The following is a 26,528-nucleotide window of genomic DNA, read 5'->3' as shown; positions in this document are numbered from 1 at the left end:
TTTAATGGCTGCTAAACATATGTATTTAAAGGGATAGTTCAGCCAAAATGAAATATGTCATTATTTACTCACCCTCATGTTGTTCTGAACCAGTACAAATGTATTTAATTTGTGAATGTTTAATGTATTTATTTGTTTCAATATAAATCAGTTTGGACAAAAACAGTTCTTCAAAATGTCATAAAGATTTAGAATGACATGAGAGTGAGTGAACTGTATTATTATTTCGGGGTGAATGATCCCTTTAATATTAATACCTAAAGCAAACCTAAAAGACCTGTAAGAAGTACAAATATGATGAAAAGTGTGTCTTAAGTTCTCTCTGATCCTGTTGATGAAGCCTGGGAGCTCTTGAGGGACAGCTGGTCTTTCGTTTATCAGGTCCATGCCTCTTCACACACATTCTGTCCTTCTCTGTCCCACCCTCCATTGATCTGAAGACCCCTCTCCACTCAACCTGCTGTGTACAGAGCCGGTCAGAGGGTCAGATTAATAGCAGTCCTTCAGAACAGCTGCTGCCGAAGGCGAAGCAGATACATCCACATTAGTCTTGCGACTCTTGAGACAGTCCTTCCTTTCTTCCATAATGCAATTCACTCTCTTCTTACATTTATTTAACAGCCACATAAAGAGCAAAAAAAATCAAAGAAAGAAAAAAGACTTTTTATAAGCCGAAACAACATAAATTTGATTTGGATCAATTATATTGATTTGCTTCCATATATCCTGAAGCTCTTCCTTTAGGCAATTTAAAGCAAAAATCTCTCCTTCAGTTCCTATGTTCCTCGTTTTAACTCATATCCAAAAATCTTTAACACAACAATACATTGGTGATATTTCACCAGAATGGTACTGGCAAACAATAGTGTAGCAAGCACAGTTCAAACAGAAGTCTCTCTATCACCTTTTGTTGGTCAGTGAATTCACATGATCAACCTGACCATTAGCGAAATCCGCATGGGGAACTCTTTCACCCTTGTGCGAAATTCGTAAATGTGCAGATTCCTATTAAAATTAATTCCCAGGTGATAATTGTGACCACATTTGAGATCTCATGAATAGGCTTGAGACATCATCAGTTATGTAACCATTAAATAGTTGAAGGGCCATAGGTTAAGCTTATGTCCCTTGTCCAGCCACAGAGCAGATGTCAGGTAGGCCACAGCCTTACACAAACACAATATCTCTAACAGCAGGGTACCTGGCTGTCTGAATTTCCCCAATAAGCCGCTGGCACAGGGGTTAGATAAAGCAGGAACACGGGCAGACACTGTAATTTAATAAAGACCCTGAACAGCAGGGCTATTAGAGGTGTAAAATGTCAGTGTTTGGATCAGAATGTTCTAGGTGATGTAGATGGTTTCTCTGAAGAGCGACTCAACAGATCACATAAAGATAGAAAGAGAGGAAAGAACTAAGGAAGCAGCTGGTAAAAAAAGGAAATGTACTCAATATAAATGATGCTACATCTACTACATCCATCTTTATGAAACAGGTCATTGATACTAAATGGGCAATGCAGTATTCCTGTCCGGGTAAAAACAATCAAATTAAATTTTTGTTTTTAGTTGAAAAGTGTCGTGCAAATGGCCTAAATAATTTCTAACACAATGCGAGCCAACCATATGCAGACATCCCTCCTCTCCTAGGTCATATTGATAGCGGCTCCATGACGCCCGCATATATATTTATTATTATATATATAATATTCCGAAAATCGAGCAAGCGAGAAAGAAAAGGTGTAATTAAGATGCGTTTTCGTTGAACCGATCACAAGTGGTCAACCAAGATGCATTACATTTGCACCACATCACGTTTCAAATGCATCTTCTGTGACCACTTGTGTTCGGATTTTATGGAGAGCCTCTTCTCTTTTTCCGTCACCCTCAACTACAATGCTTTCACTTAGATTTAGATTTAGATTTATACTTTATTGTCCTCAGGAGAGGAAATATGCTTCCACAGACTGTACCACTTTCAGCACACAAATAGGCTACTATTAAATGACTAACACATTTGTTTAGGCGTCTTACATGAATGAATATGATAAAAGGCCTATAATAAAAAATGGGGTTTTGTGCCATATCCCAGAAATTCGTTTTTTGCATGTATGATGTCTGCATATAAACATCAATGACACAATTTCTCCTGTCAGGAAAAAAATCTCAAGTGTGAGATTCCAGATCTGTGTCATCATGTAATGCAGTTTGAGAAAAGCACATGTGTATAAGCAGTCGCACATGTGACCTATAAAGCAAACTTTTGTGGGCTAGATGCATCGAGAACATATGGCTCAGGATGAAACGCACCACTGATCAGGGCTTGAGCGTTTAACTGTGTCAGTTGAAGAGTCGACCCCGGGTCTGACATCCAGTGTGTTAAGCCCTGGGGTCGCAGTTCAGTTTAGTCTCTCCAGACGTACTTTACATTCACACTGACAGAAGGCTGAATCAGAGTGAGTGTTAACAAAAAGCCCTTCCTTCCTTGTCGGTCAAACGGCGGCTGCCGCACACAGGCACGTTGACCCTTCCCCCTCGGTTCTTCAGGAGCCTCTATCAACAGGAGGTGTTGTCATTTCTTCAGTTAATTGCTGGCGGAGTCCCGATCTGCCCTCAAGAAGTCTGGATAAGGGAGGGAAAGCTGTGGTCTCCTGCCAGCGTGCGTGCGTATCCTCCAAACGTGCACACACCAATGTCTAAGAATACAATGGGGCAAAGCAGCTGGACTGCAGAACCACAAGACAGTCCTGCATACATAATTACAAAACCAAGACAAGCCATCTGTGCCATAGAGATCATAACATCTGCTTTAGATCAATAACTTGAACAGATATAGGAAGTGTTTTTTTAATCCAAAAGATATCTTACAACAATTCAAAGCTTCCTTTCTACAGTTTGACACAATGAATTAATACAATAGGCCTTGAAAATGATGTAACCTCCCAATGGGACCCAATGGACACCTGTTCTGTATGAAAACACTGATAGTGCCTTGTGACCCTCTACAGGGTCTCTAGAGGTTTGCTGAGGGTGCTTCAAAAAGACTAAATGAATGTACATGGTTTTATTCACTTGAAACAAAGTCAGCATCTAGATACAGACTATAGATACCGACTCATGGCACTAATTACAGGAAATGAACATATTGCATTATCCCTCAGACTGAGAACAGACCAAAAAAGAATAGGTCGACTTATCTTATTTAATAAAAATAAATAAAATAAAATATATAAAAGATAATCAAGGCGGCATTTATTTGTATAAGTATTTCTTATTATTATTAACATTGAAAACAGCTGTGCTGCTTAATATATCTGGGGGAAACCTTGCTAGATTTGTTTTCCCCCAGATTATACGAGGGCTATAAATGTTTTGAATAAATACATTATTATTGTCTTATTTTTTATTTCCAATTTTTTTTACTGACCCCAGTTGTAGTACACTTTGTGTGAGTGTATATATATATATATATATATATATATATATATATATATATATATATATATATATATATATATATATATGCACACATACAAATACTACTGATTAAAAGTTTGCATCTTTTTGGATCATAAACAATAACATTTATTATTTAAAGGTGCACTATGCAACTTTCTGTCTACTAGAGGGCACCTATTCTAAACAAAGGCGTAGTTTGATGGCGCCAAGTGTGAGTGCAGTATCTTGGGACATGTGGTCTTCACCTCACAGCCGGTGGAAAATAGGACTCGGGCAGAAATCACGTTCATGGATGCGGTTATTAACGTTACTGTAGTGTAAAGCAGAGCAGGACCGAGTGTTGTGGTGCTGAGCACGGCTGCTGGAGCGAATGTTATACAAACACACGGCTCACGAGTACCGGGACTTTTATTATGACGGGATGGGACACAGTCGCTGGGCACGCACACTTCCGCTTTTTCCGGTCAGGTAAAGCAGCTCTGTTTATCATGTTAGATACATTTAAGTGTGTTTAAAATGATGTTATGACGTTACTCCATGCGTTCGCTCGGTGCTGCTGTGACGTTCACACTGCTAAGAGAAAAACGCTTCTGCAGAATAAAACCGAGGGTAGCGCAGATATGACGCAATTTACTGGCGACTCGCTCAAACGTTATGCTGAAACGTCCCGGTCCTTAGTGAAAATAGCAATTTACAAATAGTTGGAAACATTTGGGATATTGTAGGTACTCAACTGAACAAAATATATAACACTGGCCTAGTGTTTTTTGGATATTTTACTGCAAAAATACTACATAGTGCACCTTTAACATTTAATAACATTTAATATTTATTTACAAACATATCCATTTATCCATACCGTTTCGAATGCCAAAAAATAAATATATATATTTTTTAATTAAATAGAAAAAAATTGCCATCACGACTGCAGTCTCATCCTCCTCAGAGCCGTGGGAAAAGACAGAGATAACAGTGTCACTGCTTACCATAAGGTTATTTTAGATGCGTCAAATTACAGACACCCCCCTCTGAGAAACACCTGCAGGCATGGTTATTATTTCTAGGGACAAAATGCTTGTGCCAAACCAAGGTTATCACATCTCAGCTAATTAGATGGAACGAATACGGAAAAAGATACCCATGAATCTTAAAATGTTACCATAACATTTTTAAACACGCATTTTAGGCTAATTTAAAGAAGCAGTAATTAAATTAGTTGTGGCTATCTGATACAACAAGAAGGTCACTGTGTTTGTGTGAGGATTAGGTGAAGCTCTGAATGTGACCTACATGTAACAGGCATGTGTCATAAGACTCCTTGTGGCAGTTTTTACTTCTAGAATCAGTGCTAGTTCACCCTATGACCAAATTTGGTTATTTACTGACCCTCATGACAATTTAAACATAGGCCTATTATTTTCTTTAAAAAAGGTGAGTTAATGTTTAATGTTGCAAATTGTTAAAATCATAAGCTAATACATATATATTGGAGTTAAAGATTGGTCATATACTCTTGCAAAGATGCTTTCAGATTCAGGTACAATGAGTTTGATGCAGAACTGGGATATAACCTACATCCCTAAAAACACAACTAATGAAAAACTACTCTGTTTGACACATAAATTTGAAAGTCTTCTGTCAACATAAATCTTTTATAGCATCCTCCGCCCCCTTGCTAGCTTGCCTACCACCTTCATCTTTGGTTATTACATCTCAGCAAGCAACCGAGTTATCGAAACTAATCTTGATTTAATGTTCTCCAATCTGAAATAAACCCTGACATTTGAAGCTAATCTGCAACAATGCATTAGGTTATAAACACAGTCACCTTCTAGGTGACTCAGCCACATGAACGCCAAAAGGCAAAACACTTCTGCATGGCATGACCTTCAAAACAGCCGTGGTGACACTGACCTTTGGGTTACGGCCCTGGAGAAAGCAAATAAACTGCATGTCGTAACCTCGCCGAGATAAAGAGCAATCTGTGTCATCTGCGAGCTATCACAATGACAAACAGATCGATTCGCATGCCTTAAAAGGAGACGCTAGTCTAATTAACAGCGATGCAAGGAGATGAGGAAGAGTGATACAATAAAGAAAAAACTGAGCCTGATGCTTGATGGACATCCCAACATTAATAAACCCTCATTTCCTGACCTTTGCTGAGATTAGCCATTAAGCAATGCTCTGGATAGGACTGTCTGAACACATTAGCCACTAGCCAATGGTGACCCAATTAAAACACCATAAATGAGGAGCTACAGCATGTAACTATGAGTCTAAACAACTTAAATGACATGACTGAATAGCCCTTATTTGGCCTGAGGTCAATATGACCTGTATTTTGTGGGGCACACAGAGCTACTGTTTCCAATGTAGAAGGAAAGCTAAAATATTTTAATAATTACCAAGACATCAATTCTGGACAAATGATTTTGACTCCATTCCTTCAGAAAACATTATTATTGAGTTGTAAAAAAATACAGCTCTTTAAATTATGAATCATGCACACACACGTCTGGTGCTTCTGCATGGGGACCTCAATTTAGGTCCCCACGGTTACACGAGTTCCAATGAGTCAGTCCCACCAGGATAGAAAAACATGAAAACACACACACACACGTCTGGTTCACTATCTTTGTGGAGACTCTTCATAGACGTAATGGTTTTTATACTGTACAAACAGTATTTTCTGTCCCCCTACACTGCCCCTGCCCCTAAACCTACCCATCACAGGAAACATTATGCATTTTTATTTTCTAAAAAAAAACTCATCCTGTATGATTTATAAGCCTTTTTGAAAAGTGGGGACTGCTGGCTGGTTCCCACAATGTAGGTTATCTCAGGTTTAACCTTATGGGGACATTTGTCCCCACAATATAATATAAACAAGGGCACACACACACTTTCATTTTTTAAAATATATTATTCTTGTAATGTCTGGTACTATTTTGACAGCAAATACTGACAATAAGCTAATCATTGTAACCCTAACTGGTCCTAACCCTAACTAGCAAATGTACTAATGAATAATTAAAGACTTGCTATTTTCATTTAGCTCATGTCAATGCACAGTTTATCAGATGGCATGTTTAAATTTGTATGGCAACAAATCCCTGGTTGATTAAAAATTTAACGCAAAAATAAACCAAAACAGGTTAAAACATGGATGTACTCATAATTATTATTGTATTTTTGTATCTTTTTTTAAAATTTCTTTGTTGTTCCATTCTGGTTCTCAATCTCAAAAGACCTGTGGGCCTGTGAATTCAAATTTCCTATAGTGCTGATTTATTTGAAGATAAGGTTTCTCATTCATCATAATCTCATTTTGACTCTTTCAAACAAAAAGCTATGTTTCTATTAAATGTACTATTAGATGTATTGGCTTTTAGAGGCCAATTTAAGAGGAGCTGTTGTCTCACTCAGAGGCTAATATCGCATTTGATACTCCTTTGTGCGACCTGCGTTCTCTCACCAATTTGTTAGCAATTTTGTGAGCGTGTGCAATTTGGCTGGTCTTTCCCTAAAAACCCCACAGCATACATCTGGCACAGAAAATCGTTCTCTCTCCCATGCATCTGCGCTGTCTCTTCATGTCACGGAGCACTGAGGTGAGGGGAGACGCAAAATGATTTGTACCAACTGACCATTTATACCTTCAAAATGGTAAAAGCAAGAAATGAATATGCAGTTCTTCTTTTACACAACAGGATTACTTGGTTGTATATTCATTTATTGTCGCTCATCTAGTCTAGACTTCATATTGTTATTTCAGAACCTGACTTGCCGCACACACACTTTCTTCATCTTCCTTATTTGCTGACATCAAAAAAATCCTTTCGCAATGGGGGAACACTCCCTTGCCGTGCTTTGTCTATGCTCCTGTCGATCACGTCACATATTTGGTGCACTCCACAAAACACACTTCGGTACAAATCTAGTCGAACCAGAAAAAACTGTCAGTCATAGATTGTTTGCTTCTATTTTTTCTATCTTACCAATCATTCCCTCCCCTTTTATGTCAATCTTATCCCCCCTCTTTATTTCTCTCTTTCTTGGCCCACTTTTTACTGAACAATGGAGACAATCGGGCGTCCCCTGAGGGCAGAGGAGGGCGAGTTTAAATATCAAAAGCCCACAATGGACACCACGCCAGACTCCAAGGAGCTCCATTCCCTGGCCCCCACTGTCCATCTGCTTATAACGGGAGAAACGAGGGAAGAAGGATAGTAGTGAGAAAGGAGACAGTGACAGACTTTCGTCTCTCGCGCCTTTCTCGCCTTTTTCTCATTGTTTCGAACAACTCAGTCGTGCTTCTCTCTGTCAGCTGTCAAATGATGACATTTGGGTGCTTCATACTGTATGTGGAAAAAATGACTTCAATGATGTTATGATGATACGACTTTTAAAATGGATTAATATGGACAGATTTCCAATTCAGATTAAAAAAAAGTTTTTCATTTGTTCACGTGTCCTTAGGTTATGCAGGTCCCATAAGTACACTTTTTAAAGTAATTAACTATTTCATAAACCTGAGAATTATTGACTCTACAAATTAAAATCTTACTATTTTTATTGTTTAATTTAGTTTTGTTACGTTTGTCTTAAAAGATCAAGCCAATTACCATGATGTTTTAAATATGTAAAAATATAGTAAGAAAAAAATTATTTTTGTATTAAAAAAATTATATTGTATTAAAAACACAAAAATATATGTATTCAAATATATATATATATATATATATATATATATATATATATATATATATATATATATATATATATATAAAAAGATTAAACTTGTAGTTTCACAACCATTAAATTGTCAAACCTGTGCATTATTCATGTTTCCTTTCTGAAGGTACACAAGCGTTCAATCGTTTTTATGGGAAGATTTTTTATTTAATTTTTGGCGGGGGTGTTGTTAATTTTGTTCAGCAAGGACACTTTTTTAAAAAACTACAGTAAAGACATTTAGTAATGTTACAAAAAATTCAATTTTAAATAAAGGTTTTCACAAAAAATATTAAGCAGCTCAACTGTTTTAACTGTCAAGCTGTTTTGTGTAATAATAACAGCACTGATAATATTAATACAAATCTTGAGCACCAAGTCAGAATATCAAAATGACTTTTGAAGGATCACATGACACTGAAGACTGAATTAGCTAGTAAAAAAAAAATATCAGCTTCGCAATCACATGAATTCATTAAATTTTAAATGCATTGGAGCGATATTTAAGGTTTTAAGTTGAAATGATATTTCATAATATTACAGTTTTAACTTTATTTTTGATCAAATAAATGCAGCCTTGGTGAGCAGAAGAGACTTCCTTTAAAAACGTATAGTACTGTAGAACACTCAAAATATCAATGTCAAAATATATTAATACATAAATTTACTGTAGCTACTAGCTTGTGATGGCACAATGCAATTGAACATTTTAACACATAATTTGCCTTTTCAGTTTAAAATCCAACAGAAATCCCCTTATCAAACTGTAAAAGGCAATGGTTTCACCGAATGACACCTCATCCACTGTGCACCCCCCACCTCTAACCCCAAACGATATAAGAGGACACAAACAGTCCTCTCTTCTCTCTCTCGAAACCTCCCTCCCCTCAAGCCCCGAGGCTCAGGTTTCCTGACAGGAATGAGCCTTCTTTTTTTTTTTTTTTACATCATCCTATTCTGTGACTGACTGTATGACACAGATACAGAAAGCACAATCTCACGGTAATTGCAGGGTGGTAGTACAAGGCCACTGACATAAATGAAGAATCATCTGTAATATCCCTGAGCTATATGTCCCAAGTGACTCGCCGTCAGTCTTAACCCATCTGAAACCACACTAATAAGTACACAGAGGCCAATTTGAAGCTGCCAGGCAGTTTTATAGTAGGCTAAATGTGGTTTTAACAACTTTAGGTGAACCTGGAATTAATAACAAAACCTCAGACCTTGACTTCCGATCCCATCACCATCTATAAAGATGCTTGTTATTGTCCATACTTCTATTAACACTAGAGAACAAGACGAGGCATGTGTCGTGTTTTCTTCATTCTTCATTGTTTTCAGCGACAGGTGTTTCCACCTGGGCAGGGAAATTCCAGGGCTTTGCGGACTGTCTGTGATCCCAAGGGATTTTCAGATCTAATGAAGACCCAATCACCCACCCATCCTTAAACAAGCTGAAATGTGAAAATGTGTCATATCAGATGACTCCATTGCTAATTTGATCAGAGGGTTATTGATTTTAGGCTAACTTAACTGATTGTAATCTGGTAAAGAACGATTTGGCCATATGGCTCTGAATTTGGCGTGCAACGTTTGTTGTTTTTGTGTTTTTTTTTATTCAAAAACATAATCAAATTCAAATATGGACTTATTTTTCACTCATACTGGCAGCAATCCTGCTTAAATATTATGTTGTTATGTGATCTGAGGTTTTGAAAACTACTACTACTACTATTTCTATTTGCTTTTCTAAAAAAAATATTTAAAGTCCCCCTGTAGTCAATAATATCCATTAAAAACCTTTTGATCACCAAAGTTTTTTCATGTGAAAAAAAAAAAATTCTTCATGCTTTAAAATAGCTTCTCCTACTCCACATCCTTGCTTTATTTAGTGTGTGTGGATTCATGTAAATGCAAATTAGCCTCCACTCACTCACACCAGCTCAGAGATCCACTCGGTCAACTTTTACTTAAGTTACTGTAGTAAACACTGCACCAAAGTATCGCTCTTTACAATGATGGACACATAACAGTAATTAATATGATTAGCCGTTCGCTTAGCTACATTATCAAACCGCTAATAATGTGAAACACCGTCTCAGTCTTGCCTTCTAAAACATCATAGAACGTCATTGGAGAAAGACATATAGTTCATCATAACTTATATTGCTAAAAATAATCCATTTTTAATTTCAACAGAAAAATATACTGGGATAACCTGGCGTCTTTTGAGACTCCCCTGCTTCCAGGCATAGTAATGATGATATGCTAAAGCCCAGCCGCATGTTGACATGATTGGATACAAGGTAGTTTGTGACGTAAGAAACACCAGCGATTTCAAACTGGGTTTTTAAGACTGTCTTTGGTTCAGTTAAAGAGGGGGTGAAATGCTGTTTCATGCATACTGAGCTTTTTACACTGTTAAAGACTTGGATTCCCATCCTAAACATAGACAAAGTTTCAAAAACTAATGTTGGACGTTTGATAGAGTATTTCTGTGTTAAAAATACTCCTTCCGGTTTCTCACAAGTTTCGGAGAGTTTTTTTCGAGTATGGATCAGCTTGACGTTAATAGAGCGGAAGGTCCTTGTATGGGCCGTACCGGCTCTTCTCCCGGTAGGGTGGGCGCGCATGTGACTAGAGCGAGAGAGGAAATGCAAGCACATAAACACTCACTCAGATGCAGATCCAGTTGTCCGTGAACACTTATGTCGGTTATCGTCCGCGCCGCGCTCCACTTCATTCCTCCACTTTGACATTAAGCGGCTTCAATGCTTCAGCACAGCATTCCGGGAAGGCAGCGCTGCATTTGAACCGATTTGAACACAGAAATTACGGGAAGCGGCACAACATCACGCTACAGTCGCGTCGCAAAGTGGATCTCCACACTCCAAGAAGTGTGTTTTTGACGGAGCGGTCCCAGCGATAAAGGTTCGGTCCTGCTTTGGAAGCAGCCGGTGAGTAAAACTGCTTCAAATGTCTGTGCTGTTGCTTATCGTCGCGTGAGTTAACATCAGTAAACGACACAATCGCGTGCTTCGTCATTCAAATGCGCGGTTACTCCATTGTTGTTCTTGTTCTATGTATTACGTTACACTAGTCTGACGTCCAAAACCGTTTTGCTTGCTACTGCTAAGGTTTAGTCGCATACAATAGTCCATAAACCAAATCATGTCCTCATAAACTGCGAGTAAAGACACAGAAATGTTGACAGGCCCCTAAATACAGTACATACCACAGAGACGGACGTCCTGCTGTTGCTGTTTCTATTTCAGCCTCCGAATTAGATTCTGGATCATATCTATTAGCTGAGATCAATAGCAAGGGTTTCTCCACGCTTGAGGACATCACCGCTTTGCGCATTCGTCATTCTTTAGCTCCACCCACACGATACACCTCCAGCCGCTCGTTTTTTTCCGGAAAGACTCGGTACAGCCTATATTTCTTTTATAAATATAATAAAACTAAAGACTTTACGGAGATATGAAGGATGCAATATGAAGGATGCAATACTACTCTATAGATACGCAAGATTGACATGAGATTGACTGAAACTGAGTTTTTCACCCCCCCTTAAGGAGAAAATACTAGTGTTGTAGACTTAGGAATTTGCAAATGGCTTGTCTAAAAGCATATAAAATTTTTAAAAAATCTAGACAACATTAAAAATAACTTATAAGAACTATTGGCTACAAGAAAGAGACATAGCAGAAACACATGTAGCGGCACCTGACTACCATTAAAACATTTTTTAACTAACCTATTGTATTAATTACCAGCCAATCAAGTACAGACAACAGATTTACGTCATTGTAAGTGCGTCTATTACAAAGGTTCACAAATACTGACTACTACTCTCAAAGTCTAGTTAATGGTTAGCTTTCTTTAACTAATGTGCACCGTCCAATCTCCAGCATTCTTTGACTTTGGGAGTTCAAACATCTGTCATTCAATGACTTTTAACAAAACAAATCCCCAAAGAGTTCAATAGTTCTTCTGCACTAAAGAGAAGAAGTCTTCTGTTAAAAGATTTCCTCCTTTCAGCCATAAACAATACTGTAAATCAAACTAGAAGCCACATGAAAGGTACATAGCCCTTTTCAACATCATATTTATTATGTACAATGCGAAACCTGTGTCAACACATGTGATTAAAAAGCCTCTCTGATGTCCATTTTGTTTGACAGCTAAAGACATCAGCATCCGACTCTATACTACTGAAAAGATTTATTTGAAATGATTCACAGTGACGATCAATGGAAGGCTTCTTTCTTTGCATTCACTATACTTCACAAATCCTCTGTTCAACAAATCTGAACTATACTTAACTCAGCTTCTATTTAATGTCTATGGGTTTGATTGCATTGTGATTCAAGATGCTGGTTATGGTTCATTGGCCGCTTCAATATTTGTAATGAATGAAGACTTTGCTGCATTGATCCTACAACTTTATGTAAAATAAGTCCACACAACCAATGTTTTTAGGGGGAAATAAATAAAAACACATGGAACTCATTTAAAAAACAGGTCAACTGCATCAATCCTGATGTCAACATATGTTACACCAAAAGGGCTGCAATCCTAATTATAATAATAATATTAATAATAATAATAACTACACTTATTAATACTAGATCAAAAGACACGAATCACGCAAAACATTCTCTCATGCACACATACATAAGAATGTCCAATGCAACGTACCGGCAAATCGCTTCGGATACAAATATCTATCATAATAATAATTATGAATACTATAAACATTATTAAACCATTTTATAATTATATAATTACATTATATACATTTTGTCCCCACAACATATAGGGTTTACCAGGATCACACACACACACACACACACACACACACACTCCATCATTAGTCTCATCACTGTCCTCCTCACCTTCCCATGCCTAATATATTAGTGGCAGTTCCTTTGGGAAAACTCTGACCCTGATGCATACGAATGAACCATTGCTTCAGAAGCCTTTGCAGGTGCAGGGCTGCTGGCTTTACAGAGCCAGTGGGCTCCCTGCGGGTGTAGGGCACCATGTGCGCCCTGCTAAAAGTCACAGAGCGAGATATAGCACAGACACACAGAGAAGTAAAAAGCCAGTGGAGGACTGTTACTGACAGTTCCCAAAGTGCCTATAATGCTTTGAAACAAGAAGAATAAAGATGCAAATATACAATGCACGGCAAAGCTTTGATGCTGTACATCAAAAACACAGTCATAAGTCACAGAGGTCATTGTTGGAAAAGCAGAGGTGAGCACTTCTATAGATCAAACAGAACATAAGAGGACGTCTGAGACAGCACTTATGAAGGTGTGGCAAATACAATATGGACAATGTCTTGCATTCAATGATTTTGTTGGATATTTACTTACTGAGCCATGATAAAATATTCGGAGTGCATTCAGACAGGAAGGGCTTTAATATGGAAACAAGAGTGAGTCATGCAGTGAGATGCATGGGCTACTTCATGTTCTCTATAATGATATTAACTGAGAATCTCTGCTGTAGCATGAAGTTGAGTTGCAGTGGTACAGAACAGGCCAGAAAATATATAACTGCCTGTCTACCAGCTGCAATGATTATTTTAAATGATTAATTCGTTTAAATTATATAATATTAAATTACACACACACACTGCTGCCATTCAAAAACAAATTGATCGGTAAGTTTTTGTTTATTGCTTATGAAGTCTATTATGTTCACCAAGGCTCCCTTTATTTTATTAAAAATACGACAGCAATTTTTTAAAAATAAATGCTGTTCTTTTGAACTTTCTATTCATCAAAGAATCCTGCAAAACATTTACACAACTGTTTTCAACATTAATAATAATCATAAATTCTTCTTGAGCAGTAAATCATCATATTACAATGATTTCTGAAGGATTGTGACACTGAAGACTGTTAGCCTAGAAATCTAGACGCACCCTAGCGGCAGCAAATCTAATCTGCCCGCGAGTGTCGTCTAGCAACTCTCAATACCCTTCTGAGCTGTATTCGCCTAACTCTTGCCGGGCAAATCACATCGTATATACAGTAGAGTCGGTGGGCGGGGCCATAATGACGATGGCCGAGTTGAGTTTGCGTGCTTCTAGTAAACACAGACACTGGCGAACGGCGGTCTTTCGAATCAGCTTTGACCGTGACTCTGGAAGACTTGGAGTTAAGCTTTTCTCTGAGAAAAGAACAAAGAACGGAACTGAAGTCATTCTTAAAAAGGGAAGATGTGTTTGGGGTTTTGCTGACCGGATACGGCGAATGTTTAATCTGTCAGCGAGCTCTGCTTCCCCTTCGTTGCTCTGGTTGGTGTAGGGCTATCCTATCGCGTGCAGAGGGAGTTTGAAAGACAGCCGTTTATCCCGCCCCTCGGACTGGGCCCTGTCAATGGTGAGTTTCCAGACCAAACATCTTGATGTGGGTCTGGCTTGTCAGGCTAGAAGACTGGAGTAATGATGCTTAAAATACAGCTTTGCATCATGAAATAAAATACATACATTTAAAGTCACTACAAAATCGAATTGTACAATTCTTATTTTTCTTACAAAATTTTGCAGCGGTATCCATGCACATCATTAGCTAGCAACACCCAACATCCCGCAATCCAATCAATTGCTGAAAATCTAAATCAAATCCTGCTCTACACTTTCCCAAAGCCATTTATCTCTGATATCCATCACAATAGTGAAGAAAAGACTATTGCAACTTCCGTTTCATGCTGACTTTAATGCACTCTAATGTGTTCAGCAAGACCTCTTTACTCATTGCAGAGAGAAAGTTATTCTTCAATTGAGATGCAGCTAGTAATCTGTCCTCCATGTTTTAGGCCAGACTGACATCCATAACTATCAACTGCCTTGACTCAGCTGAATCCAGATGAAAAGCACTTTAGGGGCTATAACAATCTTCCATTAGCGCTCCATCCAAGCACACAGACGCAAGGCCCTGGAGCCGTCTCTTAAAACATACTGCTCTAAAATACAGCCAAATGTTCTAACTGACCCCATTGTTTCACTCTTTCCCATGTTCTTGCCCCCTCTGAGGAAGAAACAGATACGGACAGAGATTGAGATTCTTTCAGCCTCTTCTTCCCATCCAGTGTACAACAGTTGAAATCGGCACCGGGCCAGACTCCACTTCCAGACGTACCTCTCTCACCCTGCCTCGCCCCCCTCTGGAGAAAGCTGCTGTTGCACAGCTAAAAATAGCACCTCTGGAAACAAAACCCTGAGAAGTAAAAGGTGAGCATCCCAGTGCAGTGTGGGAAACCTGAGAGTAGGTGAATCTGAGCTGCAGAGGAGGGGAAAGACGGGAATGCTGGAAGAAAAAATGAAATTACGTACTGTACGTCATTTCAGTCTTGACCTTGTTTCAATGCCGTCATTAAAGATGCATTGCATATTATGCAGCAGCCAGCAAGTCAATCAATCTTCCCAAATAACCCAATTAATCTTTTGTTTATTCATCTTTAATTCATATTTGAAGGCAGTTATTTACATACATTGGGGGGGTAGCTTCCGCCCATTTAAAGGTTCCTTTAAGTAGCAGAAGGTGCTGAGAGAGAATAGCAGGTTTCTCTAATGCTGTTTTAATTGCAGGCTCAGTGGGTGCATCCACAGGGTTTGAGCCACAACTAAAGTGTTGCCAAGTAAAAGGATTTCTTCAAAATTTGCCATATGGCAGAAAATACCTCTATAGGTGGTGGGGGGATGGGGGTGTGCAGGTAAAAACATGCGCTCATTTTTTGTAGGTGTTCCTCCAATTTTTATACAAAAACAGCTTAATACATCTCAAAATGTGTCATGTTGAACTATAAATAAATATCAATGCATTCAAGTTTCCTGGTGGCTAAACTGCATTACAATCAAAGCTAGCAATAAAAAACGAGTAGAATATCAGCATCTAGTGGTGTGCTGATGTCACTGCAGCTTACAGAGAATGTACATTGAACTAGCAGCAAAATTGTGTTCGATGCATTTGAGTTATATTACAAAAATTTAAATAAAGGATGCAAAAATAGCACACACATTAATTTTAATATCTACTCTGAAACTTTTATATTACATGCTGTTGCATTACATTTTGCATGTTACTTTGATTCAACCTCCATTCCTTTTTTTCCTACTATATTATGTTACCATTTAAAATGCAGGCTGTACTGTTTGCTCTGACAAATCTAAGATTTAATCTGACTCGGTTCTCAGTCTCTTTAGACATTCCTAATTAGGATAGACTAACTTTGTCAGGTTGCCAATGGTTATCATGTTTCACCCCTAACATGATCTAAGCTATTTGAAATACCTCCATGAATGATTGCAAAACAATATGGCAAAGACTGGGGAGACAAGGAGAATGGGGATGACATGCACATCTCTGGATCATTCAGAGCATGGTCCAGCTCACTGGGAATATGGCCCAGGACAGGTCACATGGCCATAGATCATCTGATGTGGGCAGCTTTGCATCTTTAATTCATGATGGGGGGGATGAGTTTGGTTAGTGGGATACTTCAGCTGATCTGAGTTTCCCCAAGCTGCAATCAAAGATTAAAAATGGAAACATTGTCCCTGCAGGCTTACACTGAGTTTTAGAGTCAAAGATCAAACAGAATTGTTTATAACTATGCAAGGAGTCCTAGATTGATACTCGGATATACCAGAATACTTGGTCATTTAGATCAAAGACAGAAAAACAGACAGACAGATGGATAGGTAGATGGACGGACGGACAGACAGACAGACAGACAGACAGACAGACAGACAGACAGACAGACAGACAGACAGGTAGATAGATAGATAGATAGATAGATAGATAGATAGATAGATAGATAGATAGATAGATAGATAGATAGATAGATAGATAGATAGATAGTGTTCGGGTAAATTTCTAAGGCATATTTACAGTTGCCAGAAATGTATTGTAAAATACATGGTTGCAACATTTTAGGTTTTGCAGATTTAACTTAAATTTACGGTAAAAAACAAACAAACAAATAAAACGTTTTTCATTATTAACTTGTATAATGCTACTCAACCAATGTTACTAATATTAGTTTGTACCATTGTAATACACTGAACCAACAAAAACAGGTGCTGATGAGAAAGTCACATGAAGAATCAAAACTCATCACAAGCTGAGAAGGTATACAATTGTGGTAACACACGACACTAAAGTAATGCAATAAACATTAATTTAACAACATAAGACATAACATAAACCCATAATGTACTGATAAGAAAGGAAAAGGCGAAAATACATTTAAAAAAAAGCGACTGTTACTTTGACGAAAATACATCAAATGAGAATCAGGTGTCATGGTGGGAGTTCTCTTGGGAATGGCAATATTAGGAAAACTACAGTTAACCAATTAACAGATTTATACAGTAGCATGTTTACACTCTTTCACTCTTCAGTTAAAAATCATAATTTATTTATAGATAAACTGACCGACAGACAGACAGACGTTCTGACGACATGTATTTAAGGCCTACAACTTTTCATCCTGCCAACAAAGCCAATACAAAACACATATATTAAACAAATATATTTTTACAAATATAAATTAAGCCTATGATGTTTATTGACGTTATCCAGACGTTATATTTTATATATCTGAATGATCTAGGTATATCAAAAGTTATTTTAACCACACAGGCCAAGCTAACATCCTAAGGGAAAGTGAATTATATTACAATGGTATATTTTACCAAAAGAAAAACGTGCCCTGAGGGTTCCCCATGCAACGAAACAGTAGCAAATGTTTGTCCTGCTCGCACAATATCCTTGAGCTAAGAAGCGCCCTGGATGGGGCGACGACACTTTCACTTTCCACAGCATCCTTGCCCAACATTCGGCCTCAAAACAACTAACCTAACCGCCTCAAAACGAAACGCCCGAGTTTATTCATCTTAATATGGCTGGTGGCTTTAAATGAAGCTGCGTTTGTATGCCGTTTCGTAAAATATAGCCGGGAACTTCATCACACAGCGGCTGTGATCATTTGCGCAGAGCAGCAGAAAGAAGACCGCATCACTCAGAGATGCGCAGAGAGGCTGAAGCACGCGGGATGCGCGAGGATTACTGAAGCAGTAACGGCCGTACTGAAGAAACACAAATCCAGTCTGCTGTTATCCCCTGTGGAACAAGGCCAGATGCTTGTAAATCATTAACCCTGACAGCGCGGTGATGACATCGCCCCTCTTACCTGTATCGTTGTCTCTTTGACCACATACAATGCAGTGTAATTCTCCCATACGCACTGTAATGCGGTAAAGGCGGGTAATATCCTCCCTTGCTCCGCTGTCTGTGCGTCCCTTTCAGCAGAGCGCGCGCTCACTTCCCACGCTCGCTCCTGTGGGCGCGCCTCCGATTCCACCCGGACAGGTGTTCCGATCATCTGCATTCGTGCTGCTGCACTACAATAACTTTATATGTAGCGTCAGTTTAATATCACGTGTTTAATGCATATATTAACAATAACAATATTGCATGTGCTTGTAAAGCACATATGTATACTAAATACAAATGTAGCATTTATTTAATAAAAAAAACTGCAGTCACGTGGTATATAGGCCTGTAGCAATTGAGCATAGCCAACAGAACTGGCCGTTTTATTTTTGTAATATTTTGACAGGATTTTTCAAACATGACTGCATTTAAACACAAATGCACCGTATTTGTTTATATTATTTCTGAAAGGAAATCTATAGGCTACTTATTGCAAATTAACTTGGCACTGACAAATTAAACAATTGTATACAGTTAAATTAATTAATAAATTAATAAATAAATATTAATACTAAGCATAAGCATACTAAGTAGCATACTAAATACTAAGCAGCACAACTGTTATCAATGTTGAAAACAGTTGTGCTTCTTAAAGCTACACTTGTGTAACTTTTTTAGTTTATTCTTAGCTAAAAAACACTTAGTTCTTTCAAAAATATATGTGCTCATTAATATATATTTACTTCTTTCAAGTAATAAAGTATTCTCATTAGTTTATAATATGCCATTAAAAATACATACGGGTGAGGAGTTCGAATGCTGGTCGCCATGTTGCCCCTCCATCTTGAAAGTACATTAGCCAAAGAGGGACATACCTGTAAATTCAAGCTTCGCCTTTCGCATTTTAACACTCGATGGCACCGTGTCGAATGTGAAGAGGGGGATTGCCATGTTAATCTTGGACTAAATCGGTTTATTTAATCTTGGACTAAATAAAATGTGTTTATTTATTTATTTATTTATTTATTTATTTATTTATTTATTTATTTATTCATTCACTCACTCATTCATTCATTCATTCATTCATTCATTCATTCATTTGTTCATTCATTCATTCATTCATTGTTAATGTTTCAAATCAGCAAACATTTCTGAAGGATTATGTAACAAGTCTGGGCCGGATGTTTAAATGCAGCTTTGCCATTGCAGCAATAAATGGCATTTTAAAATATTAACTTAGAAAACTGTTATTTTAACCTGTAATAATATTTTACAAAATTACTGATACGGCTTTTTCATCATGCAGCCTTGCATGGTGAACATAGAGACCTCTTTCAAAAACATCTCACCAAACCCAAAACATTTGAATGGTATAGTGTAGTTTAATGTTGTTTAACGAAAGAAATAAAGCACATTTAAAACACTGGATTATATAAAAAAAATCTCATGATAGGCTGTGACACACCCATTAATTATCAATGGTCTTTTGTTCCAAACACACAGTCCTCTTTGACTAAGGACTTTACATCATCCATTACAATATAGTGAAACACTGGCCCAGATCAACAACACACGTCATTGCATCTTGAAGCACCGTCGAATGGAATGGAGGGACAGTACAGGCGGGGTAATTTCACTTAGCCAGACCTTCAGACTATCGGCAGAAGGTCTGGACTCCATAGCAGCTTTTATTGGCCAAGGACCGCCCAGAGGCTTTCAGACTCAAAACAACCAATCATAGTCAATTTTGTTCTGCGTCGTGTTTAGGGCTGAGAAAATGTAACATTTATAGTTATATTAGTTATAAGAGATCCTGATGTATGAGCTTATTATCACAGTTGTAAACACAAAGGCTTTCCTCTTCCACAAGGAGGTTTGGTGTCATGGCATCCTGGTTTCCATGCGGATCGTTGAACGCGAAATACAAGTCTTTCGGACATCCTGTAGAATTTAACCAAAAAGATGATTACTTAAAAAATCCTGAAGAGTTTCCAGTTAAGTGTGCCATATGCATCAGACATTTAGCCGGTCTGTGGGTGTGAAGTAGAGTTTAGATTCTCTGCCCGAGCCCGAGATCGAACTTGACCCGTGGGTCAGGTCGGGCCGATATTTCCTGCCACTATCCTTGAGCCGGGCCAGGCCCTTGATCAAGCATTTGTTTTAGTTTTTTATTAGCCTAATTGGGTGGGCATAATAAAGCTATGCCATAGTTAGATAATACAAAGTATATAAGAACTATTGCAACTAAAAAACAAATGTGAACAAAGTTGCATAAGTCAGGATTAGCGTGTTAAACTCACAGCACATACAGTGATGAAGCACAGCATTCTGAACAGAAATGAGCTGCTCACATGATTCGTTTATTTCAAGCTTACATTCTGGCTATAGAAGTGTATAGAAGGTCTGGCTATACACTTCTCATGTCTGTGAGGCAAGTAGCCTGCTGAGTTTCAGTTTATTTATGAGAAGCGCTCCAGTTCCAACTGTAAAAAATTATTTAGAAAAAAAGTTACCTGGTTGCCTTAAAATTTTGAGTTCATTGAAATTAAATTTTTTGAGTTAATACATGAACATTTTTTTAGACTCGACAACCTTTATTAAAATATTATTAAACGATTTTGTAAGCATATTGGGTAATTGTGTGTGTTTTATTTCTGATGACGCAGTGAAACATGCCAAATTGTGCTATTTTCATGATTTATCAATTTTTTATGTGGTTCAGATACAATAATATTTTGAGTTTCTATTTATTAAACAAATTTCCTTCATTGTATCAACTCAAATTTTTAATTTCAATAAAGATTATGTTATGTTGAGAATCACTTATTTTTCCGTGGTGTTTTTCATGCATGAGATTTACATAAGAAGTAGGAGGCAATGGTGTTTGAGACTCACTGTATGTGATGTCCATGTACTGAACTCTTATTATTTCACTATGGCAAGGTTAATTCAATTTTTCATTCTAGGGCACCTTTAAGATATTTTATATTTAGTCTGAGAGCGTATCCAAGTATAAGCACACTATATTGTCCATGTCCAGAAAGGGAATAAAAACATAATCGAAGTAGTCCATATGTGACATCAGTTAGTTAATTAGAATCTCTTGAAGCATCGAAAATACATTTTGGTCCAAAAATCACAAAAACTACGACTTTTTTTTTTTTACGACTTTATTCAGCATTGTCTTCTCTTCTGGTTATACGCATGGTTTTAGTACATGGACTGGACATGGTGGTTCTAGAGACCATACTTCACTCCAGAGGAAACTTCACACCCTGAAGAGGAGAACATACAATTTGTGGTACGAGAATGACCATTCATACTTCACTCCAGAGAATCTTACCTTTAGGTGGTGAGTCTTTACAGAGGAATCCCTTGGTGACACGTTTCCTCCATGATGCTTTGAGGCTAAGGCTTGTAATCCACACAAGGGTACCAGCCTGGGATCTTATCGTTTGGCTCCCTTTGAACCTTTGGAAACAGTCTGAGTTACATTTCTGACTAAAATGGTGCTTCTTTTAGCCATTACGTCTCTGAGGAGAGTGGGAGACCAGACACTTTCAGTTTGTGGTTAGAATTTGCAGCAGGTATTGTGAAAGCATTCCTATTAAAGGTGCACTATGCAACTTTCCGTCCACTGGAGGGCGCCTATTCAAAACAAATGCGTAGTTTGATGATGCAAAGTTTGAGCATAGTATCTTGGGACATGTGGTCTTCACCTCACAGCCGGTGGAAAATAGGATTTGGGCAGAAATCACGTTCATGTATGCGGTTATTAACATTACTGTAGTGAAAAGCAGAGCAGGACCGAGTGTTGTGGAGCTGAGCACGGCTGCTGGACCGAATGTTAAAGAAATACCCGCCTTGCGAAAACTGGGACTTTTATTATGACGGGACAGGACACAATTGCCGGGCGCCTGCACTGATCCGCTCTTCCGGTGGTTATAATTATGAGGTAATGCAGCTCTGTTTATCATATTAGATACATTTAAGTGTGTTGAAAATTATGTTATGACGTTACTCCGTGCGTTCACTTGTTCACACTGATAAGAGTAAAGCGCTCTTGCCAAATAAAACCCGAAACCGAGGGTAGCGCAGATATGACGCAATTGACAGGTGACTTCCTCAAATGCTATGCTGAAATGTCCCGGTCCTTAGTGAAAATAGCAATTTTCTCACAATTTACAAATAGTTGGAAACATTTGGGATATTGTAGGTACTCAACTGTAAATGTACAAAATATATAACACCGGCCTAGTGGTTTTGGGATATTTTACTGCAAACATACTACATAATGCTAGCCTAGAAATCTAGACGCACCCTAGCGGCAGCAAATCTAATCTGCCCGCGAGTGTCGTCTAGCAACTCTCAATACCCTTCTGGGCTGTATTCCCCTAACTCTTGCCAGGCCAATCACATAGTGTATAGAGTCGGTGGGCGGGGCCATAATGACGACGGCCGAGTTGAGTTTGCGTGCTTCTAGTAAACACAGAAGCTGGCGAACGGCGATCTTTTGAATCAGCTTTGACCGCGACTCTGGAAGACTTGGAGTTAAGCTTTTCTCTGAGAAAAGAACAAAGAACGGAACTGAAGTCATTCTTAAAAAGGGAAGATGTGTTCGGAGTTTTGCTGACCGGATACGGCGAATGTTTAATCAGTCAGCGAGCTCCCCTTCACCGTCGTTGCTCCGGTTGGTTGTAGCGCTATCCTATCGCGTGCAGAGGGAGTTTGAAAGACAGCCGTTTATCCGCCCCTCGGATTGAGCCCTGTCAATGGTGAGTTTCCAGACCAAACATCTTGATGTGGGTCTGGCTTGTCAGGCTAACATAATGCACCTTTAACCCGAGAAACGGGTTATGTGCCTAAGGTGCCAGCAGACGATAAACAAGTGGACAGTCGAGGCTATTCGAATTGCTTACGAGGCTTCTGGACAACCATCACCAATAGCTGTCAGAGCTCATCAATCACGCAGAGGCGTTCCCATAGTGTCACTACTATGACGCTGACGCAGCATCTAGTTAACTCAGGGAACAATGTTCACCGTCGTAACCTGAGATGTTTCATGCAACGTTAAATGTAAAGAGTTTAAATGTAAATAAATACAGCTATATGATGAGGAGTAATTATATTTCAAAGACCATACAACTGTGGACCTTCAAAAAAAAAAAAAAAAAAAAAAAAAAAAACAGACATGCAGAAAAGTATCATTAAAAAAAGTATGCACAACACTGTGAGGAGTTTAAAGACCAATGGACAAATATACTGAAAGCTGGGAAATCGAATCTCGTATGCAGCCAGCAGTTCGTTCAAGGCTCCTCAGTTTGCAAAAGTCAATCCTGCATACTAAACCTAGAAGACAAAGGCCCGCACTGCTATTCACACATTACATACAGATTTGCCAGACTTCACTGTGATGTTCGGAATACAAAGTAAAAGCGCTCAGTACCCTGCTGTGAATGTTTTAACGTAGCTTATGCCAAGGTCACACAATGTACAGGCCAAACTTCCCTGCAGTACTGATGTGTCTGCACTGCACACGTATACTCTTGTATGTGCACATATGCTGCCTCTGGTGGTCATAAAGAACATTACAATATGACTAGACTTGACTACGTCATATATTTTGCTTAAACCACTAAAATAGTACGATGGAATGATGGTATTGGTCTAGTACAATGCTACCATGATATTGGCATAGTATAATTATTCAGTATGAAAGTACAGGCTTGTGTAAAAATTCCAAACATTTAGAATCTGAAAGCATTACTGTAGCGCAACACCACCACAGCACTTTTGGGGGGAAATACATATTTTATTTTCTCTAGTAAACTGATTATCTGTATATGTGTAGCAACAGTCACTCACCACATAATTTCCATTTAAAATAATTGGCAATTCAATTTCAAAAATAAATTTTTTTTTAGTTGAAAGTTTTAGTAAATGTGTGCAATTTTATGTAATTTTTAATATTTCTATTTTACTATTTGTTATTTTAGTTTTAGTAGCCTACTTCAACTTATTTTACTTAAATCTCTTTGAAGAATTTTTTTTTTTAAGTTTTAGTTAGCAATAACAACACCGCTAGACTGAGGCCCTGTCAGTGAAACCAGAGATTTTGGTTTGTTACAGTGTTGCGTAATTTTTTTTCCAGGCTTCTGGTTGGCCAGCATGGCTTTACAGTTAGGGTTATATTGGCACCTGTTGGTTTAGCATGTTCTTGACAGCACTTCATAGCGTATTTTTTGTGTTTTCATGTGGACCTTATTTTTTAAACGGAGAAAAAAAATAAGTAAAAAAAAAAATACCTGCGTACGTGTGGACAAGGCCTGACAAAACAAAAGGCACAAAAGGGAAGTTGTGATAGGAATTTCTCCCCTATTTGAACATGTTCTCAGAAAAAAGTTAGGACAAGACTTGATTTTGTCAATTGGGAATTGATTGTGGCTTACTATTGCTGTGATCTCATGTGGGTAACAGATTACCATGCCCTTATAGGCCAGTCAACACATAATCAGTGAAGACAAGAAACATTGCTGTAGAAAAGAGGCTATTTTGATTAAATATTACGAGGGCACATGAATTAAAAATACTGCAATATTCCATAAAAAATAAATAAAAAAGAATTTTCAATTTTGATTTCATGGTAACTTTAAGGGTATCAGCAATCTCTTGTGTTGACAAAGGGCTCTTACCACAAGATGGCGCCACAGTCTCATTTGAGAAAACACACCATTACGTTCTTGCTAAAGTAAATAGGACTTGCATTAGTCTTTGATGTTTGTATATTGTACAAGAAACTGCATTTCTGTCTGACCTTATCTATTATAAAGTGTTCACAGAATGTCATCATCTGGTTTCTAGCATTTTTTTCTGTCTCCCTTGTGTTTGGTCAGGGTTTGTCTTAGGCCAGGGGTTCTTAACTCAGGCCCTCAAGGTCCGCTTGGAATTTTGTTCCAACCCCAATCAACACCTGAGCAGAATTTCTATACATTTATAGGCAGGTGAATTTGATTAAAGTTGTTGTTAAACTGCAGTAAAAGTGGACCTCGATGGCCAGAGCTGAGAAAACCTTATAGCAGCCTATACTCTTTTCAAGGTTAATGTCAAGCTTAGGTATTTTGCTGGGCTCTTGGAGATTTAGGTTTTATATTTGTTGTGTTGTCTATCAAAGTTATGTTTGCGCTTGACTTGAGATGTTTCTTTAGGTGTTTAAGCAGATTATGTGACCGCGCTCTGTTTTTGTGTGTGTTTTACTTTGAATAATATGGATATGCCTGCACAAATAGGGACTAATGTAGTTGCTTTTCCCATTTTTGTTTATTCTTGCTTGATAAGTAGGACTAATTTTGCTGCCACATAGGCCTAGACCGGTTAAGGCTATATTTAGGATTTTATAGTGAAATGTTTTGCACCATATTGAAGGTGGTGTGTTTATATTATATAATAGAAATACAAATTTCCTAATTTTCAAGTATTGTTACAACCTGGTGGTTTTTGTTTTTGTTGAAGTTTGAACGTTCTGCTGCAGTCAGTGCTTGATGTCAGGCATCGTGGTCTGCAGTTACCCGAGTTGTCCACTAGAGTCTGCTACTGTTGCTCTCTGGCTAAATCTCCTGTCTACACATTCTCCAATGAGAACTGGGCGATGTGAGCTTTGAAGCCGAAATCCTCATTGCGAAGTCGCCAATCAAACAACCCGTTTAGACAACCCGAGAGAGCGAGGGAGGAAAGAGCGTGCGTCCCATATGGATTAACAGAAGCGCACCCGTAATTTTGGCCTGATCAATACACGATATTTTGCTACTGGACACCGGAAACAGCCGCCTCATCACGATCTATCAAAGAACAACGATTGAGCCTGATAATAAACGAGGACTATGACACAGGCGTTCAAGAGGCCATGCACAAGGTATGTGATGTGCTCTTTCCCTCACTATCACGGAGAGCGCTGCTACAAACGCTTCTTATTTATATACGACCAGCTGTTTTTGCGCAGTGGCTGTAAATGCTCCTAAATATTGGTGTTGGTATGAGCTTCTCTCGATCTTAGAACGAAACACTCTGGCGCAGCTGTAAATGTAACATTTAATGC

The 26,528-nt window shown here is 38.2% G+C and overlaps 2 protein-coding genes and 1 long non-coding RNA gene across 4 annotated transcripts in view; 1 reads left to right on the top strand and 2 right to left on the bottom strand.

Moving 5' to 3' along the window:
* Positions 1–18,569, bottom strand: part of nfasca (neurofascin homolog (chicken) a) — a 101,365-nt gene extending 82,796 nt beyond the window's left edge. Inside the window, exon 1 of the mRNA XM_067431431.1 lies at positions 18,414–18,569. The gene's annotated coding sequence lies outside the window, so the exon portion shown is untranslated. The remainder of the gene's footprint in view (positions 1–18,413) is intronic.
* Positions 18,570–21,601: 3,032 nt separating this feature from the next.
* LOC137058892 (uncharacterized) lies at positions 21,602–23,975 on the bottom strand. The gene is made up of 3 exons (XR_010900878.1): positions 23,883–23,975; positions 21,780–21,907; positions 21,602–21,711 (listed from the first exon to the last, which is right to left on the bottom strand). It is a non-coding gene; the product is annotated as an uncharacterized lncRNA (long non-coding RNA).
* A 1,982-nt stretch (positions 23,976–25,957) lies between these two features.
* The window catches only part of pik3c2b (phosphatidylinositol-4-phosphate 3-kinase, catalytic subunit type 2 beta), a 50,951-nt gene continuing 50,380 nt past the window's right edge, over positions 25,958–26,528 (top strand). The window contains exon 1 of one of the 2 annotated variants that reach the window (XM_067432386.1): positions 25,958–26,345. The gene's annotated coding sequence lies outside the window, so the exon portion shown is untranslated. Of the gene's footprint in view, positions 26,346–26,443; positions 26,464–26,528 lie in introns of those variants that run through there. The other variant, XM_067432388.1, reaches the window with a different exon arrangement.

Source organism: Pseudorasbora parva, chromosome 22, assembly GCF_024679245.1.
Source record: "Pseudorasbora parva isolate DD20220531a chromosome 22, ASM2467924v1, whole genome shotgun sequence".
NCBI classification, from domain to species: domain Eukaryota; kingdom Metazoa; phylum Chordata; class Actinopteri; order Cypriniformes; family Gobionidae; genus Pseudorasbora; species Pseudorasbora parva.
Note: the sequence above shows the minus strand (reverse complement) of the source record. Positions and strands in the feature narration are given on the sequence as shown.